Source organism: Danio rerio, chromosome 21 (genome assembly GCF_049306965.1).
Source record: "Danio rerio strain Tuebingen ecotype United States chromosome 21, GRCz12tu, whole genome shotgun sequence".
Lineage (NCBI taxonomy): Eukaryota > Metazoa > Chordata > Actinopteri > Cypriniformes > Danionidae > Danio > Danio rerio.
The window spans coordinates 49,372,042-49,393,805 of record NC_133196.1 but is presented as its reverse complement, the minus strand read 5'-3'; the positions used below and the strand labels follow the sequence as shown (position 1 = coordinate 49,393,805).

Genomic DNA, 21,764 nt, shown 5'->3' with positions numbered 1-21,764 from the left:
CGTAGCGTAAATTGCGTGAAATTTGCGCATCTGCTCACGTTACCTAACTAATTGTGAGCTGCGTCAAACTTTAAATACTGCTTCTTGATACTTTTACTGACGATATTAACACCTTAAACGACCAAATAAACACATATGCGACAAGAGAAAGTCACCTTTACATGCTTTCCTGTGTAACCTATTTACAGCGATCTCATTAAGTGTTAAGTGAAACTCATTTTAATGTGTGAATGAGTTATATTTTACCACATAGTTCTCTCTCTATCTGTAGCCTATTTATTTATAACCTTCAGTTTTTAATATGGAATTAAATACAATTAAGAAACATTTATGATTATTTATGAAATTATACTTTCATGACCAGAATGTTCAAAGGCACAGCCTTTCTTCCAAGCATTTTTATAGTAATAAATAACTAGTCAGGCACCACATGTGCGTGTTATATATATATATATATATATATATATATATATATATATATATATATATATATATATATAAATAAATATATATACATGTGTGTATATATATATATATATATATATATATATATATATATATATATATATATATGTGTGTGTGTGTGTATATATATATATAAATGTGACATGGTCTGACAGAAGCATGGGGACAACTGTAAAATTATTTTACAAATAATAAATAAAATTACTTGTGGAATTTATTATTTCAATAAAGTTTTTTAAATAAGTATTTAGCACAACAAAACTCTTAAAGCTGCAGGTTTAAACTGGGCTGAGGACAATGACAGGCCTTGTACATTTTAGTGCTTTTAATGAAAAAAAAAATCTAAGAAACCAAATGAATGACATATTCCTTTACAGAACCACTCACAAAAATCAACCATCAGGCCATTTTAGACATTTGTTTGGAATGAAATACTTTTTATTCGCTGTATTTGTTTTTATTTCAGGGAGAGATCATGTATGTTTCTGGTAGAATGTGCCGTGTATGTATGCATGCATGCATGCATGTTTCTATCCATCCATCCATCCATCCGATTGTACATACGTGTATACAAATAAAATCTGGTGTCTGAATAATATATACATATAAATATATAACTAGTTATTATAAGATACTATAGTGTATTGATGTAAATGTGGAGCACAGTAAACTGACATAATACACCCAAAACCTCCACATCCAGTGGATTAAAGCTATCAGGGACTGGGGAATCTGCTACATCGCCTGTGCTTTAGCCAATCAGTCTGAGTCTGAAAATACTGAAAGTTTACAGCAGACACTACAGGCTGACATTAAGAGCCAACTACAGACAATTGTGTAAATAGTTTTAATTATAGTGTACATTTCTATCAGTTATTCTACAACATCAAGATTAATTTATTCTAACACAGCTTAACTTTTGACCATATTTTATCACCATTTTCTGAATTTTACAGAAATGTTGAGTAGTGACTCAATGCTCAATAAGAGAATCAAAAGGTTTTAAATAAAAGGAACACAGCAGAGAAACTAAGAGATGTGTTCCCATGCAGCAAACTTAAACAGAACAGTGATGTGCTCAAATTATTCTTCTTTTCTTGGACTGGATTGTCTTATAAACAAAAGTCGTTTACGTTAATCCAGGGTCTGGAGGGAATAAATGGATTGTTTTGAAGGTAAGCCTGCCTGCCCACTTTTCCTGGAGATTTTTTCAGAACAAAGGGTTGTCCAGGGTTGCCTTCACTGCAGCAGCCTGCTCATCAGCTGTCCTAGGCCTCACTGCAGCCTTCTGTCCTGAAAAACAAAAGGTCAAAAATTGTGTAAATTAGGGGAGCACACACACACACACATATTATATTGTGATATATGTTGTGTGCAATATCACATTAGTTGTTTTAACTATATGCCAAATCATAATATAGAGCCTGTTGATCATTTAGTTCATCAATTCACTACGTGCTGCACTAATGTGAGGTGTGCATGTTAAAATGATCAAAGAAACGGTGAGGAAACAGCTTGAAAATCTCACACTCAGACACCAGCGCTCATCAAACCCTTCATTAATACCACACAATAACCTGATTAAACCCTCAATCGTCAAAATAAACTAGCCAATCACCAAAATGCAAGAACTACTGTGATGTTATTGCATTTAGAGTAAGTGATGAACAGTAAAGGAACTGCTGTAAATAACTGACGACAGCATTGAGGCTGAAGGACTAAAGTCACCATCTTGGATGGACTGAAGGTGAGTAAATTAACAACAAATGACATTTTTGGGTGAATTAATCCCCTTAAGACTTTCTCTTAAATACTAGTTTCACCAACTAACAGTTAGACAAGCAGTAATCAGACTTGATTTTCAGATTCAAGTTTAATCTAAGCCTAATCTACATTTTGGTGACTGAATTTAAATTTATGAGCAGTCAATCCTTAGGGAACAAATGAAAAGGCTCAGTTCTTAAGATCAATGAGTGTGTTTGTTTTGCAGGAGAGCAACTGAGTGATCCTTCTGCGTTACCTGTCATCATTTGAATGATCTCCTGATTCTGGCCAGTGATGACAGAACTTGAGGTACGGGGACATGTGTCTTCATTATCAGAGTCTTCTGAAATCACAACAGCACAAGACACTGTTTATTTATTATCTGTCAACACGCAGATTCTACAGCTAGGGCTGGGTGGTAAAATCGGTATCGATATTTATTGACTGAACATCGTTGTCAATATCAATAAAAAAGATTTGGTGTGTAGTTTCGGTATGAATCGCTACAGTTTTATTAAAATGTGTCTGCTGAGCGCGCGCCTTGGAAGCAGTGCCAATAAGCTTAGGGTCTCAGTTTGTCATTTCCAATGGTCGCACATGTTATGCAAGCGCCGCACACGTAACGCTAGTTAAAAACATCTAAACTTTTCCGAATGCCGTGAGCGCACCGTAACCAATCTACTTCAAACTTTGTATGGAATACACACATTTCAGTAATAACGGCAGACTAATGACCTCAGACAAACACAGCGCATCCCAACACTGCAGAGCCTTATACTTTTCTCCATAAACTTGCACTGGAGCTGCAGCAATGGTCTCTGTTTGTCATCCTCTGACAAAACGCTTGATGGTCACCTAGTTACGAGAAACGCCAGGGGAGCGCGAGCCCATTGTAAATGGTCAAGGAAACCGAAACCACGTGCTTGCGCTTATTACTTCAGGTCAGAATAACAACACATGTGAAAATGAGTGCGGCGGCTGGCAGCAGTGAGGAGATTGTAAATTAAATGGATGCAGAGCCAGAGTGGCTTTTTGGTTTCTTTTCTTGTGCATCCCAGCCTCTAGCTCCACATCTGAAAGAGTTTCAGCATAGGGGTATTGTAATCATTTAACTTCACTATCTGTAATGTTGCAGTGTGTGTTTAAATAATGATGGTTAGTTCCTTTACTAAAGCTCAGATTTGATGATCATAATTTGTGTTGTTGACAGAGTTTGAGGTTTACGGTATCATTATTATTCACACCTTACAGATGTTGATCTACCTTAAAGTTTGCTTTGATTGTTCAGCGTTTACACTTCACCATTGCACTTAACATTTATATATAATTATATATAATATATATATATATATATATATATATATATATATATATATATATATATATATAAATATAATATAATATTTATCAAGTTTAAGTGTCTCTTCAACACGTATGTTTATGAGATCTTTTGTTTTAATGTTTGCATAGTTCGCATAGTTAAATGCTATTAAAACTATCTGCCTTAGTAATGTTAGTAAATTAAAATAAAGTGGTTACATAAAAAAATCCTAATATTCCTAAATGTATTAAAAAATATTCAATAATTATCGGTATCGAATGATATGAAACATGATATTGTGATACATTTTGTTTTGAATATCGCCCAGCCCTATCTACAACACACTGAAGTAAACTAGCAGATACTGACCAGTTTGAGCGAGGTGACGCTTGTGGCAGACAGAGGTACGGGGACATGTGTCTTCATTATCAGAGTCTTCTGGAATTACAACAGCACAAAACAGTGTTCATTTATTATCTTTCAACAGGAAGATTCAACAACACACTGAAATAAATTACCACATACTGACCAGTTTAAGTGAGGTGACGCTGGTGGCTGACAGAGGTACATGGACAATGGACATGTCTCTTCATTTTAGAGTCTTCTGGAAAAAGCAACAGGCAACTCAATGTTGGAAGGCAGAATTGGTTTGTTATCATAACAAAAACTCTCCAGGCAAAAGCGATGCTGCTTATAAATCAACCCACATTTAAAAAGTGGGTAATTATTACTGTATTTAAGTGCTAGTACCTAGTCCAGGGATCTGTTATTTGAATACAGCTAAAAACATCTACAGTAAGATGATTTGACAGATTTCACATTGTGGTCATTTTTCTCTGGTTGTGGGTCTTCAAACGCATTTGCAGATTTGATCTGAATAAAGTTTCTAAAAATATTACTGTGCATTCTTGTGTTCATTGGATTTGCCAGATATATTGACTAGAGAGGTGCACAACAACTTTAAATGGAAAATTTATAATGATCCTAATGACGATGGGATGTGAATAATGGAATTATGAATAAACGAGAAATAAATGACGGTTTCCTGCACTACTACACCATTACAAACTGATGATAATATCTGATGATGACTGGCATGTGTGTGTAGGGGCGTGACAACCACAAAGCTGATGATGACTGGCTAAAAACACATATGATGCTTTTAAAAAGGTAGACGGAGCCTCTATATTAAAGAAATAAAACTAGTTTAGTATTGTTTATGCTAAATGTTAAATAACCAGTAGTAGTAGTGAGAAAAGTCAATCATGTCAGTGTATTTTGACTAAGTACTTTACAAATCACATTTCCATATGATCAGCTTGCCGTGAATAGAGCCAGAAGTTCAGGCATACGGCGTCAGCGAGAGCGAGAGTGTACTCTGCAGTGATTACAGTACTCACAAAAGCAATTTATTTATATTATACCAAGATTAAAACATGAACGCGTCTCCTGAGGAGCAGTCACTGCACTTGCAGTGGATTATAATAATAAGGTGTACGTCTCCAGTTGGAGCTGTCACTGCACTTGCAGTGGATTATAATAATAAGGTGTACAACTCCAGTTGAACCGGTCACTGCACTTGCAGTGGATTATAATAAGGTGTACGACTCCAGTTGAACCGGTCACTGCACTTGCAGTGGATTATAATAATAAGGTGTACGACTCCAGTTGGACCGGTCACTGCACTTGCAGTGGATTATAATAATAAGGTGTACGACTCCAGTTGGACCGGTCACTGCACTTGCAGTGGATTATAATAATAAGGTGTACGACTCCAGTTGGACCGGTCACTGCACTTGCAGTGGATTATAATAATAAGGTGTACGACTCCAGTTGGACCGGTCACTGCACTTGCAGTGGATTATAATAATAAGGTGTACGACTCCAGTTGGACCGGTCACTGCACTTGCAGTGGATTATAATAATAAGGTGTACGACTCCAGTTGAACCGGTCACTGCACTTGCAGTTGATTATAATAAGGTGCACGTCTCCAGTTGGAGCTGTCACTGTGCTTGCAGTGGATTATAATAATAAGGTGTACGTCTCCAGTTGGAGCTGTCACTGCGCTTGCAGTGGATTATAATAAGGTGTACGACTCCAGTGGGAGCGGTCACTGCACTTGCAGTGGTGCATAATAATAAGGTGTGCTTCTCCTGTATGAGTGGTCACTGCCCTAGCAGCAGTATGTATTAAGGTGTGCGTCTCCCATAGGAGCGGTCACTGCACTAGCAGCAGTGTGTAATAAGGGTGTGCGTCCCCAGTGAGAGTGGTCACTGCACTAGCAGTGGTGCATAAAAAGGTGTCTGTCTGCAGTGGGAGCGGTCACTGCAGTAGCGTTTGTGCATAATAATAATGTGAGCATCTCCCGTGGGAGCTGTCACTGCGCATGCAGTGGTGCATAATAATGTGTGTGACTCCTGTAGGAGCGGTCACTGCGCTTATGGAGATGCATGACAATAAGGTATGCGACACCTATAGGAGCGATCACTGCGCTTGCGGTGGTGCATGGTTGCGGTGGTGCATCCAGTGGGAGCAGTCACTGTGCTTAAATTTCAGTCAGTCAATTTCAGCAGTCACTGTGTACGTAAATTTACTGCTAGCAGCGGCAACCTTATGATATAACTACTTGGTGGGATTAAAGACCAAGGATTAGAAAAGGCTTAGGGTTTAAAATAGTAAAAGGGGGCAATGATGGGGCATTTCCACTGACTTTTACAATTAATTTCTATGAAAAACTTAAATGATAGAATTAAAAGGAACTTAAGGTAGTGCAAGGAGCGTTGAGGAGTAGCCAAAGGTTTTGAAAGGAGTTCCTTCATTTAGATCGAGTGAAATTGCAAGTTAAATTGCTGTGAAAACAGATGGGGTAAGCTAGAGGTGTGATTCTGGATGATTTCTGAGCTGAAATTTCTTATCAGCTTGGTGTTATTATTACTATATATTTACTTATTAAATTTAAGCAATTTATTTTATATATATATAAAATTTGTTTATAAAACATCACTTATTGACAGGCACTGGGGCTGTGTACTCACAGAGGATCAAAATGAGGCCTTCATATTTATTGCTTATGTCATTTTCTTGGGGGAAAATCTTTTGATCATACTTTAGAAACATTTAACTTACCTCTGTAGAGATGTCACTAACAAAATAAGAAGCATTGCTTATTTCCTCTTCCTCATCTCTCTTCTGTCCATCTTGCTCCCCCTCATCACTCTTGGTTTTTCTTTTTTGTCATCTGTAATTAAACATTTTTACATCAACTCAAAGATGAAAGAAAACTAATAATCTAGCTATTAATTTATTAATCTAACACAGAGAACATTTAACAGGAGATATGCAAACATGTCTCTTAGATATCATGCTGAAAACAAAAACAGCTAGATTAGAGGTGAAGTGAACACATTTCTCACAGTTCTGTTTGCCTCTTTATAATTTAACAATGCATCTGAGCTGATAAATATTCACAACTTACAATGCATTATAATACTTGCCTAATTGTGGTCAAAGCCTTTAAGAGTATGATGCATTATACCAGCAGAGAAATGTTCTGTGATGTGGTCATAATGATTTTAAGTGGATTTGTCTGATTCATGTAAAGTAAGAGAAGTTTAGTAATCTTTTAAACAGCTACAGGATATCAAGAACTGTTTAAGACAATGCCCATTAGATAAAGCCAGGGCTGTGTGGGAAAGTGTTTTAATATTTATAAATATGTAAGAATATATGATGTCTTAAATACACACAGTGACTGTGAGCTGATGAAGGCCAGCTCAGCTTACAGGTGTAGAGTCTGCTGTGTGTGTGATCAGCAGCAGCGCCCCTCCCCCATCCCCCAGCAGAGCAGAGCAGAGCAGAGCAGAGCAGTGGGGGAGGGGTGGCGCCTGCTCTCCAACACTTGTTAACTCGTTAACTCTTATAGCAGTCAATGTAGTCAAACTTAAACACCTGTTGAAGACATCTGCCTTAAAATAAAATCAAGGACAGTGTGGGAAAGTGTAAAGTATGATGCAGCTCAGTACTGTGCAGACCTAAAGCAAACAGTCTTAATCTGCTTTACAAAGTGATGACAACAAACATGTGTCCTAATTATTATAACTGCTCATAGATTCAGTGCATTGGATAGCTAAAATGACTAAATGCAGATTTTCCTCAGCTCATTCAGATGTAGATTTTGAAATATTTCATTGATATTTTACAGTGGTTGATGAATTGTTGTTCATGTGAAAATATGATGTCTAACATGAGAATGTGATTAGTTAAATCCTCCTGATAGCAGTTTAGTGACTGTCTGATGATGCTGCAATAATGTCTGCAAAGTTAAAAACATGCTTTGATCAAAAATGAGAAGTTGGGAGGTTTTATCATAGTTTAGGACATATAAAAATGTAGATCAATTTATTTTAACATTGTGTCCTATTTTTTCCCCACTTCTTGATAATCAGTGGCTTAATATTTATAAATATGTATGAATATATGATGTTTTAAATACACACAGTGACTGTGAGCTGATGAAGGCCAGCTCAGCTTACAGGTGTAGAGTCTGCTGTGTGTGTGTGTGATCAGCAGCAGCGCCCCTCCCCCATCCCCCAGCAGAGCAGAGCAGAGCAGTGGGGGAGGGGTGGCGCCTGCTCTCCAACACTTGTTAACTCGTCAACTCTTATAGCAGTCAATGTAGTCACACTTAAACACCTGTTGAAGACATCTGCCTTAAAATAAAATCAAGAACAGTGTGAAAAAGCAGAGTATGATGCAGCTCAGTACTGTGCAGATGTAAAGTATACAGTTTTACTCTGCTGTTTAATCTAGCTTACTCTTGAAAGCTATGAGAACAAATATGTAGTTAAAAGTATGAAGTATTATAATGTTTTATAACTTATGTTATAATTATTATATACAACATTATTTTAAGGTTGTTTCTAAGTCATGATGCATTCAGGATGCTGCTTTAGGAATAAATACTTTTTTTAATTTAAAAAAGTTATAAAACTGAGTCAAATATAATCAGAAACTGAAGTGTAAATGTTATTAGTGATTATGATCGTGCATTGAGTGTCAATCAGCTGTTTGCTGTTAATGAGAGTTCATTAATTGATGGATGAGGAGTAGAGAGAGAGCAGCTCCCCTCCCCCACTGCTGCGCTGCTCTCTCTCTCTCTCTCTCTCTCTCTCTCTCTCTCTCTCTCTCTCTCTCTCAGCCGTCATTAGCGATCTCTCCGTCAGGTACAATCAGACTTCAACAGCTCACTAACAAACTTAACTCAGCTGAATATCTTTCTATGTTATATCTTAATCAGCTGAGGTGAATGAAGGTGTTCACTGAGGAACAGCTGACTGTGGCAGCACTCAGATACAAATTCATAAGTCAACACTTAATTAGTTACTTAATTGCTCGACAGCATGAGCTAATAATTAATGAATTAGTATTAAAATCATGACTTACTCTGTCGTGTTGTCCTTGTCATGTACCTGGCCTTGCAGGTGCTGTGGTGTTGATGCAGCCTCTGTCTTCCGCTATACCGATCCCTTTAATCCGGCCCACGTGAGCGCATTGTCATTTACATATATGGTCTTAATGTCAAAACATCTAAAAAGAGCATATTCCATTGGTCTATCATTCAGCCTATCAATCCGACCGAACAATGAGCGAACCGTCCAATCAGAAACTGTGAAGAGTCATCCTCTTGCAGCCAATCAAAAAAAGCTGCCGTAAACCCGTCTGCCTTTAGGGGGAGCTCAGGAGAATTAAGCAAACACACCTAGTGTCATGATTTGCTATAAAAATAAGGACATTTGGGAAACTCCCACAGCATGATGCCCAGCCCCCCTGGAGCCATTATTGAGCAAAATAAAGTGAGGACCTCAATTTTGTCCTCACTTTATCGAAATGTCCTCACTTAAAAGGTGTTTTGTCATGAATTGGTCCTCACAAGTATAGCATTACAAACACACACACACACACACACACACACACACACACACACACACACACACCAGTAACTATGCATCTAAATACAGTTGAAGTCAGAATTATTAGACCGCTTGTTTATTTTTTCCCCCAATTTCAGTTTAACGGAGAGCAGATTTGTTTATCACATTTCTAATCATAATAGTGTTAATAACTCATCTCTAATAACCGATTTATTTTCTCTTCTCCATGTTGACAGTAAATAATATTAGTCTAGATATTCTTCAAGACACTAGTGTTCAGCTTACAGTGACATGTAAAGGCTTCACTAGGGTAATTAGGGTAAAGTTAGGGTAATTAGGCAAGTCATTGTATAACAGTGGTTTGTTCTGGAGACAATCAGAAAACAAAATATAGGTCAAAGGGGTGAATAATATTGTCCTTAAAATGGCTTTTAAAAATTAAAAACTGCTTTTATTCTAGCCGAAATAAAGCAAATCAGACTTTCTCCAGAAGAACAAATATTATCAGACACACTGTGAACATTTCCTCGCTCTGTTCTGTTCGCTCTGTTGTTTTCTGTAAAGCATCCTGTAGAGAACATTACTGTGAAGGAGAGATCTGTGAGGGGTGAACATCAGAAGTCCAAAACTCAGCAAAATATCAAGTGTTTAGTGTTGTTTGTACAAAAAAAGAGTAAATATGGTGCCTGCACAATTAAACACACCCAAATGCAGAGCTCCACCAAACCACTGAAATACACTGAGATGCACACGCCACATCATATTTCCCATCAGAGCCAATTACAAACTACCAAATCCCAAAACATTCATTCACTCATTTTCTTGTTGGCTTAGTCCCTTTATTAATCCTGGGTCGCCACAGCGGAATGAACCGCCAACTTATCCAGCAAGTTTTTACGCAGCGGATGCCCTTCCAGCCGCAACCCATCTTTGAGAAACATCCACACACACACACACACACACACACACACACACACACACACACACACACACACCCACACACACACACACACACACACACACACACACACACACACACACACACACACACACACACACACACACACACACACACACACACACACACCTACACACACACACACACTCTGTGAGGCGACAGCACTACCTATTGCACCACGGCGTCACTTTATCCAAAACATTGATTATTTTAGTTTCTCTTGATTTTTCTGCACTGCTAAACCCGATTAATTAAGTTAACTCAAACTGTTTGAGGAAACCAATTGCAGCAAACCATTTACATTTAAAACAAAACTGGGTTGAGTCCTGTACATTTACAGCTGAATTCAGGATTATTCACCCCCTTTTCATTTTGTTTTCTTTTTGAATTATTTCCCAAATGATGTTGAGCAGATTCAGGAAATGTTCACAGTATTTCCTCTAATATTTGTTCTTCTGGAGAAAGTCTTGCTTGTTTTATTTTGGCTAGAATAAAAGCAGTTTTTAATTGTTTTAAACACCATGTTAAGGTCAATATTATTGGCCCCTTCAGCAATATTAGTGTTGGATTGTCTCCAGAACAAACCACTGTTATACAATGACTTGCCTAATTACCCTAACTTTACCCTGATTACCCTAGTGAAGCCTTTACATGTCACTTTAAGCTGAACACTAGTGTCTTGAAGAATATCTAGACTAATATTATGTGCTGTCATCATAATGAAGAGAAAATAAATCAGTTATTAAAACTGTTCAGAATGTAAATGCACTGTTGCTCTGTGTTAAACAGATATTGGGGGGAAATATAAAGGGAGGGGTGCTCGGTCTGACTTCATCTGTACATATGATTTGATATTGATATGTAAATACTGTGACTTTTCTCACAATGAAACACACAGAGCACTGAAGCTCCTCGTTTCTCGAGCTCCACCAAACCGCTGAAACACACACTGATACACAAGCCTGACGGTATTTCCCATGATAGCAAATCAAACTCTGAACACAGGAAAGTAAATGTACAGATGAGTGTGGGAAAACAAATCAACACGTTCATTCCCACCATCAATCTTGTGTGTCTGCGGATCAATGCTGGGAACAAACCCTGCACATTTCCAGATCATCATTCCCAGCGTCCCGATGCCCGCTTCTCCTGGCACTGATTACAGAACGCCATAAAGACGGAGACACAGGGCTCGCCGCACAGACTTCAGACGCTCACAATAATCTGTTGATTTGTATAACACCCGCTCCACTGGAAGCCATTCATTACTCGCAGAAAGGCCTTGTTTTCGCTCTGCATGTGAAATGAATGAAACCCAGATGACGTCTCCGTCAGAAACACACATCATGTCAAAGTGTTTCTCCAACTTTGAAGAGCAGTACAGAGCATTCAGTCAGAATGAGCTCATCTTATAGTGATGTAGTAGTGGCTGGTATAAAGATGTCTCTCTGCACCACATTGTCCTGTTCAAATTAATCTGTTTTCATTACATTAATCAAACATCATAACCAACTCTACTGCCAAAGTTTCTTTAGCGAGGGGCAATTCACCGTTCATTTAGGGTGGAGCTATCAGTCTTTTAGGGCGGAGCTATCAGTTCTTTAGGACAGAGCTATCAGTCCTTTAGGGTGGAGCTATCAGTCTTTTAGGGCGGAGCTATCAGTTCTTTAGGACAGAGCTATCAGTCCTTTAGGGCGGGGCTATCAGTCATTTGGGGCAGAGCTATCAGTTCTTTAGGGCAGGGCTATAAGTCATTTAAAGTGGAGCTATCAGTTCTTTAGGGCGGAGCTATCAGTTCTTTAGGGCGGAGCTATCAGTTCTTTAGGGTGGAGCTATCAGTCTTTTAGGGCGGAGCTATCAGTTCTTTAGGACAGAGCTATAAGTCCTTTAGGGCGGGGCTATCAGTCATTTAAAGTGGAGCTATCAGTTCTTTAGGGCGAAGCTATCAGTCATTTAGGGCGGGGCTATCAGTCATTTAAAGTGGAGCTATCAGTTCTTTAGGGCGGGGCTATCAGTCATTTAGGGCGGAGCTATCAGTCTTTAAGGGCGGAGCTATCAGTCCTTTAAGGCAGGGCTATCAGTTATTTAAAGTGGAGCTATCAGTATTTTAGGCAGGGTTATAAATATTTTAGGGTGGAGCTATAAGTCATCTAGGGCGGGGCTATCAGTTATTTAAGGCAGGACTATCAGGCTTATCTATCTGTTCTTTAGAGCGTGGCTAAAGTAGACTCTCTTTAAAGCAGACTAAACATGCAAAATGAGCAGACATTGTTTCCAACTTCAGAGATTTACCATGCAAACAAATTCTAGAAATATTAATCAGTGAAACTCTAAGACTGTATTTAATGCTCTCTAATTAATCTTTAATTAATTTGAATACGCTTTGTAAAGTTTTTATTTGTTTTTAGTGGTCAAAAGGCCATCAACGTGTGAATGTCATAGATTAGATTAGAAGTCAGTGTTTTGACATCAAACCAATTCACATTTTTGACATGTTTTTTGATGTCAGTATCCTAATGATAGGCAGGTCATAAACCAAATGGTACTTTAATAATGTTAAAAACAAGACAAATCTGAATTGTCTAGTTATTAAATAAAATTTTTTAAATTTGATGACTTTGTTAATTTACTGTTCTGCTGAATGCGGATCAAAATGTCCTTTATTAAGTTGTTCACACCATCATGAAATAAGAAAAAATCATTTGCATCACAAAAAGATTTGGGCTTCATATTCCTGCAGACAGCCTGAGAAATAAATTAGCCCAAAAAGTGCCAGAAGACATGAAGCCCTTCACTACTGTCAGCAGCAGTATTGTGTGTATAGCGGAAGTAAGATGTATTCTTACAGTGCAGAAGAAACGGTTGTTAATTTGTGCATGCAGTGGAAATCGTGAGCTATTTTTGAGCGACCAGCAGTTTTGGCCTCGATTGTCATGTTGCGTTGATCTGATGGAGAGAGAGAGTGGAAAATGATGATGCTGCCATGACGGTGAGAGATGAGTGGGTGTTGTAGACCTCCAGACACGTGCCTTTAGATTTAACCTGGCACAGCAGATCTTGAGCAATACCACATGAAAAAATACTGTAGTACTTTACACTAGGCCCAAATACTACACTGATTTTGACCCATAATGAAGGGAAGTACTTCTGTTGATCTGTTGTGAAGATTCTATAGTTGCTATGGTAACATGACAACTATAGCAATTGATCTGTTGTGGTAACTCTATAGATACTATGGTAACACATACAACTATAATAATTACAAATACAACAACTATAGTAACTCTCTCTGGTATAATTAATTGATCTGTCATGGTAATTAGTTGCTATGGAAATGCAGCAACTATAAATTAATCTGTCATGGTAATTATATAGTTTCTATGGTAATACAACAACTATAGCAATTCATCTGTTGTGGTAATTCTATAGTTGCCATGGTAATACAACAACTATAGTACTTAATTGGTTGTGGTTATTAGCAATTAATCTGTTATGGTAATTATATAGTTGCTGCAGTAATACAAGAACTATAGTAATTAATATGTTGTGGTTATTCTATAGTTGCCATGGCAATTTAACAACAAGAGTAACTAATCTGCCTTTGTAATTAGTTATTAAACTGTCATGGTAATTAGTTGCTATGGTAATACAAAAACTCTTGCAATTTATTGATCATGGTAATTAGTAATTACTACAACAAGTTAATTATATAGTAGCTATGGTAATACAACAACTAAAGTATTTAATCTATTGTGGTAATTCTATAGTTGCCATGGTAATTCAACAACTATAGTTACTAATTTGTCATGGTAATTTCAGTAGTAGTCTAATTAATCTGTCATAGTAATAAATTGCTATAGTAATGCAATAACTACAACAATTAATCAATCATGGTAATTAGCAATTAATCTGACATGGTAATTCTATAGTTGCTATGGTAACACAACAACTATAAATAATCTGACATGGTAATTCTATAGTTGCCATGGTAACACAACAACTATAATAATTAATCTGACATGGTAATTCTATAGTTGCCATGGTAACACAACAACTATAATAATTAATCTGACATGGTAATTCTATAGTTACTATAGTAACACAACAACTAATTAATAGTAATATTAACTCACTTTCCTTTGGCTTATTCCCTGCCTTATTCCTTGCTATAAAAGAGTGGCTCAGTGGTCAACACTGTCACCTTACAGCAAGAAGGTTGCTGGTTCGAGTCCCGGCTGGATCAATTGTAGTTTCTGTGTGGAGTTTGCATGTTCTCTCTGCATTGGCGTGCACATGCACTATCGCTGAATTGATTAACTAAATTGGGTTGTGGCTTAAACATATATGCTGGATTAATTGGCGGTTCATTACACTGTGGCCGAAGGTAAATGAGTGAATGAATACACAAATGTTGGGTTAATCATTTTACTCAATAGAAGGGTTAAAAGATTGGGTCATTGTGTTGGGTTGATCTAAACATTTACTAAATCGCATCATGAACAACTGCTGACCTAGTTGGGTTATAATTTAAATTTGTTGAGTTAACATTAATGACCCAATAGACTGGGTTAAAATAATCTAACTGGGCTATTATCAACCCAACTCTTTTAAGTGACACAGTATTACACAATTTGCAAACCTTTACCTATCATGAGTCATTTTCAATATCAGAAACAAAAGTGCACAAAAACCTGCAAGCCGACGATGATGAGGATGAGAATGATAATAATAATAAGGAGGATGATGATGACGATAAGGAGGAGGAGGAGGAGGAGTATGATCGCTCTTTCGCTAGAAGCAAAACAAAAGACGCCAGCAGAAACGCGCGAAAGTGTTATTGACGTCATCTGAAGGCAAACCGCGAGCGCTTGACATTTCTGTCAGAAGCGGCTCTTCCTCTCACTGTGTCAACATTCTGGGGTAAAACAGTGGAAAAGCGGCATCTGACAGAGTCTCGTGTGTGTGCACAGCAGTTGTAAAGTTTGCGGTGTGTGTGTGTGTGTGTGTGTATGTGTGTGTGACATGTTTGTGATGTTACGAAAACTCGAGCAGCCGAGTCGAGCCGACATCATGTTTCACAACACATCACAGGCAAACAGTGAAGAGATAATGCTGAAACAGACATGCCTGAAGCTAAGATCCACCACACCTGTAGCTGACAGAGAAACCTCTGTCTCTATTCTTGCTGTAAAACTGATAAAAGAAAAGAAGAGAAAAGAAAAGACTAGAACAAAAGTGGGGGAACACATGCAATATATCACTTTTATTAGTTTGTATTTTTATTTATATAAAATTTCTACAATTGTGCAATAAAAATATAAATATAATAATTAATATTATCATCATCATTGTTATATAAAGAAGTAGAGTTACATTCTACATAATACTATTACCGATAATAATAATAATAATAATAATAATAATAATAATAGTAATAATGTTAGTAATTTAATTAGAACTTTTTAAATAGTATTATTATATTAATAATAATTTATTAAGATTTTAGTTTTAGATAATAACATTACCTCTAATACTACTAATATAATAATTTAATAAATGATATAATAATAAAAATAATTATTATTATCATTTACTTATTTTATTAATTTAATTTGAACCTTTATTTACAACTACTACTACTACTAATATTAATAATTAAAATATTAATAATTTAGGGCATCATAGTGGTGCAGTGGATAGCACAATCGCTTCACAGCAAGAAGGTCGCTAGTTCGAGTTCCGGCTGGGCATGTTTTTGTGGAGTTTGCATGTTCTCCCGTGTTGGCGTGGGTTTCCTCTGGGTTCCCCCACAGTCTAAACACATCCCTGCTGAAAAATCCAGCTTAAACCAGCCTAAGCTGGTTGACTGGTTTTAGCTGGTTTACTAGGCTGGTTTTAGAGGGGTTTTGGCCATTTCCAGGCTGGTTTCCAGCCATTTCCAGCCTGGTCACTAAAGGGGAACTGAAGAAGCTAAATTGGCCGTAGTGTATGAGTGTGAATGGCAGTGTATGGGTGTTTTCTAGAGATGGGTTGCAGCTGGAAGGGCATTGGCTGCGTAAAACGTGCTGGATATGTTGGCGGTTAATTTCACTACTATTCCAGCATATCTTTTACACAGCAGATGTCCTTCCAGCTGCAACCCAGTACTGGGAAACACCCATTCACACTCATCCACACACATACTCATACACTACGGCTAGTTTAGTTGATCAGTTCCTCTATAGCGCATGTGTTTGGACTGTGAGGGAAACTGAAGCACCCGGAGGAAACCCACGCCAACACGGGGAGAACATGCAAACTCCACACTGAAATGCAAACTGACCCAGCTGGGACTCGAATCAACGACCTTCTTGCTGTGAGGCGATTGTGCTACCCACTTAAATGTAACTTTATAAACAAACAAACAAACAAACAAACAAAAATAAACAACTTGCGATCTCAAAACTGTCACTTTTACAAAACAAAAACAGAACTGTATGCATTTAATTTCTCTGAAATGTGAAACATTAAAACATAAAAACACTCAAACCTGATGTTATAAATTAGACAAGGGTGATGTTCAGTTCTTAATTTACTTTTTCATCAGATCTCCCTGCGTCTCATTTCCTTTCCAACATCCGAATACCAATGAAATACACTTGGAGAAGGCATGAGTGAACCAAGATATGCAAATTACACACAACACACAAGCTCATTTTTGGATTGCACATGTATAAAAATGTTGTTAACATACAGATTTTCAGCACATTTCTAATCATAATAGCTTTAATAACTCATTTAATATAACTAATGAACTTTTCTCTCTGCCATGATGACAGCACATAATATTAGACTAGATATTCTTCAAGACACTAGTGTTCAGCTTAAAGTGACATGTAAAGGCTTCACTAGGGTAATTAGGGTAAAGTTAGGGTAATTAGGCAAGTCATTGTATAACAGTGGTTTGTTCTGGAGACAATCCAACACTAATATTGCTGAAGGGGTGATTAATATTGAGCTTAAAATGGTTTCAAACAATTAAAAACTGCTTTTATTCTAGAAGAAATTAAACAAACAAGACTTTCTCCAGAAGAACAAATATTAGAGGAAACACTCTGAAACATTCCTGAATCTGTTCAACATCATTTGGGAAATATTGGAAAAAGAAAACTCGCACAGGAGGATGAAGGATGTCTTCAATCATATATATAACTCATTACAACAACACAGCGCCTAACATTCGTAGCATACATTAATGTTGTCCACACATCACACACAGTGCTTCTAAAGCATTAAAATGAATGCATAATAATCCATGGGGCTTTTTAAATAAAAAAATAACATTGCAAGGATTTAACAGGAGGATTTACAGAACTTTACAAGACTTTGCTTGGACTGAATGTTGACGTGTTTGATTTAAAACACTGCCCTCTTCTGGACAACACTCATAATGACAAAAAGAAACGCTGCAGTTATTTAGAAATGCTATTGGCTTTTAAAAACCTTTCCTCAAGTACAGTAACTGAATATTCTGTTATATTAAAGAAATTAAAATCTGAAATCTAAATAATTAAATACTTTGTATTTTAAAGTCATCGTACTTGCACATAAACATTATTATAATCTGTAATCAGTAATTAATATAAATGAGAAATCCATGTCGAATGGAAATAAAAAGAAATCCCCTTGTAGCTCCTCCCCTTCATCATCAGCCCCTCCCTTTATCATCAGCTCCTACCCTTCTTCATCAATCAGCTCCTCCCCTTCATCATTAACTCCTCCTCTACACCAACAGCTCCTCCCTTTAACCACCAGCTCCTCCCCTTAATCAGCCCCTCCCCTACATCATCAGCTCCTTCCCTTAATACTCAGCTACTCCTCTTCATCATCAGCTCCACCTCTTCATCAACTGCTCCTCCCCTTCACCACCAGCTCCTCCCCTTAATCAGCAGCTCCTCCTCTTCATCATCAGCTCCTCCTCTTTATCATCAGCTCCTCCCCTTCATCATCAGCTCCTTTCCATCAGTAGCTCCTCCTCTTCATCATTAGCTCCTCCTCTTCATCAACAGCTTCTCTCCTTAATCAACAGCTCCTCCCCTTAATCATTAGCTCCTCCTCTTCATCATCAGCTCCTCCCCTTAATCATCAGCTCCTCCTCTTCATCATCAGCTCCTCCCCTTAATCATCAGCACCTCCTCTTCATAATCAGCACCTCCCCTTAGTGATCAGCTCCTCCTCTTCATCAACAGCTTCTACTCTTTATCATCAGCTCCTCCCCTTCATCATCAGCTCCTCCCCTTAATCATTAGCTCCTCCCCTTCACCATCAGCTCCTCCCCTTAATCATCAGCTCCTCCTCTTCATCATCAGCTCCTCCCCTTAATCATCAGCTCCTCCTCTTCATCATCAGCTCCTCCCCTTACAAGATTCAGCCTTACAGTGGCGCCAAAATGCTATTTTCACCATCACACACACACACACACGCACACACACACACACACACACACACACACACACACACACACACATTGTGTGATTTTGTGGGGGTGTTTGGGTGAGCGAGAGAGAGCATGTGTGTTTTCAGACCAGACATAAACACATCATGACCACTTATAGGCGTTGAACGTGTATAAACCGAGTATTTACGCTGTTATTCATATGATTAGTCATTCCATACTGTGCCGTTTGTTACTGACTCGACAGACTAACATAAACTTGGTCTGGAGGTTTAGCACAAATATGCCACTGTGAGCTGCTCGTCACATAAACAATCATGAAGTCCTGCTGCTGCAGGAATGAGGAGGTCTGCTGAAGGCGCAGCTATGGTGCAGAGAGGGGTTTACGTCTTTAATAAACTACGACAATTTGTGTTCATTGAACAGTAAGAATGATTAATAAATCCATATGAAGCAGTCCCTAGAGTCTCGCTTTCAGTTTCGGGCTCAGGCGCGCTTTGCACTCACACACAAGCGTACCGCACCAAAGCCCAAGAGAACCACGCTCTGGCACATCTCTTCCAACCGGGCCAGGGCCGGCCAAGTGAACCGTGCCTGAGCCCGATTCAGCACACTCACACTTCTTAAACTATCCGGGAGACAGGCATGGGCACGGTTCATAGTGTGGGTACACCCTTATACTGGTGGTTTCACGAAAACAAATGCAAAAAAAAAAAAAATAAGCAAAAAAATGTAGCTCCTGGAACGAATTCGGTGCTCTCCAGAAATGTATATAGAGGTATGTTTTCAGAATGAGACTGGGTTGAAATGAAAACAAATAAATAAATAAATAAATAAGATATACAGAAGGGGTATATACATCATCGCACATTAACGAATATAAAAGTGTAATAGTATCTGGATGCAGCCTTTATGATGCGAGCTGACATCGCATCACTCAGCGATGCAATGCCAGACACAATGCACTCAAATGGAGCGAGTGACATCACTGTGAGGAGGAGGGTTAGGGGTGGGGTTAGGCGAGCCCTTTAAAAAGCACTGGATGCAGCCCAGATTGCATCTGGACCAGGTCTGCAGCCAGACCCCTCTCTAATTTTCTGTAACAGAGTAAGAAATAGTTTCAATGTTATTTTTATTGGAACTCTTTTGCTCCTGATGTTCACTGGAAACAATATGGCTGATTTTAAAATAGCTGCTTAATTACAAATGTAACGGAGGACAGCTAGTAAATGCTGTGCAGGTGAACCTCACTCCTCTGACCTCTAAAGGTGCTCTAGCGACAGTAGCTAGAGGCTATGGTCTTTAGCCTCCTTGTTAGAGCAGCCGACAGCCATGCGGTTGGTCGCCGGTTCGATACCAGGTCGGAGCAGGTTGGGTGATATAGAACCGGCGGGGGTTACACATATATGATAAAAACATTGAGAATTATCCATCGTACACATCCAGTCTGTACTCTTAATAAAATACAAAACAGATTTCAACACAAACTGCTCCTTTTGTAAGCAACACTGTGTTTGTTGGTCCATTATTTGTTGATTTTAATTGTGATTTATTTACTTTTTATGCTTGAATTATTAAATTTGACCTTCATCTTATTTCTAACTGGCACTCCTGCTCCTCCACACCCCATGGCTCATTTATTCTGCAATGCAGTTGTTCTATTTTGCTTTGGAAAGGTTTTTCCCCTTTTGTCATTGAGAATGTTGATAAAGACTTTCATTTACTGTGGGAAAATGTTTTGTTTGGTTTTGTTAATTGCAAAACAGAGCCTTTACTTAAAGTTCTTAATATTCTTATATTAGTCACAAAATTGTACATGCATAAATGTAAATTTACAAACCAAAACCAAATATACAACTTAAACACGACATCCAAAAAATACAAAAGTAACTAACAGCATAAAATAAACTAAAATATAAATTACATAAAATAAATAAAAACACAGCTTCAACATAGAAACCTTTGCAAAATTATTATAACGTAACCCACCCACTTGACTGCAAGTTTACTATTCAGTTAACTTCAGCTCCTTTTCCTTTGCTACTATAAATGTATCTTGACATTTTTAATATATTGGAGCGAGTATACAAATGAAAATCTCTAATAGAATCCTTTAAACAAGGTTTAAAGTTATTCAATCTGCATTAATGAATTTACCAAATAAAATCTAAATATTTATTATAAATTCCACAGATAAATTGTTTGAAGCAAAATAAAAAGTAACATATTTGGGGGTCAAATTACATCTAAAACCTGAGTTTTTGGACATATAATGATAAGTCTTTCCAAAACTTTGAATGCTGACATTCATAAAAATTATACAGAATGAACAATTTCCATCAGTCTGCATTGTGTAAATTTGTTAATGTAGTTCCCTATGTGTATTACATATGCAGACGAAAAGCATTCAACTAACCTTTTTTTCTCACACAATATCTTCAAAACAAACAAACATTCATTCATTCATTTTCTTGTCGGCTTAGTCCCTTTATTAATCCGGGGTAGCCACAGTGGAATGAACCACCAACTTATCCACTTATCAAGTTTTTACGCAGCGGATGCCCTTCCAGCCGAAACATCCACTCACACACACATTCATACACTACGGACAATTTAGCCTACCCAATTCACCTGTACTGCATGTGTTTGGACTGTGGGGGAAACCGGAGCACCCGGAGGAAACCCACACGAACGCAGGGAGAACATGCAAACTCCACACAGAAACGCCAACTGAGCCAAGGCTCGAACCAGTGAACATTTTGCTGTGAGGTGACAGCTCTACCTACTGCGCCACTGCATCACCCCCAAAACAAACACTCCAAAAATAAATAAATAACTAAATAAATAAATAAATTAAATTAAGGCTCTGTTTAAAAAAAATATTTATCTAA

General features: G+C 37.8%; 1 protein-coding gene and 2 long non-coding RNA genes across 4 annotated transcripts in view; 1 reads left to right on the top strand and 2 right to left on the bottom strand.

Annotated features, from left to right (window-relative positions):
• Positions 1–21,764, bottom strand: part of ddx46 (DEAD (Asp-Glu-Ala-Asp) box polypeptide 46) — an 800,864-nt gene that overhangs the window by 598,809 nt on the left and 180,291 nt on the right. The window lies entirely within an intron of this gene.
• On the top strand, positions 741–4,444 carry LOC141379928 (uncharacterized). Of its 2 annotated transcripts, none has more exons than XR_012397011.1 (3): positions 741–2,212; positions 2,456–2,538; positions 3,879–3,955. It is a non-coding gene; the product is annotated as an uncharacterized lncRNA (long non-coding RNA). The 2 variants fall into 2 exon arrangements; XR_012397012.1 differs by lacking the exon at positions 3,879–3,955 and adding an exon at positions 4,038–4,444 and having other exon boundaries at positions 1,301–2,212.
• Positions 1,299–9,117, bottom strand: si:ch73-269m14.3. Its single transcript, NR_170090.1, has 6 exons — positions 8,994–9,117; positions 6,678–6,789; positions 4,080–4,154; positions 3,920–3,988; positions 2,486–2,572; positions 1,299–1,758 (listed from the first exon to the last, which is right to left on the bottom strand). It is a non-coding gene; the product is annotated as a si:ch73-269m14.3 (long non-coding RNA).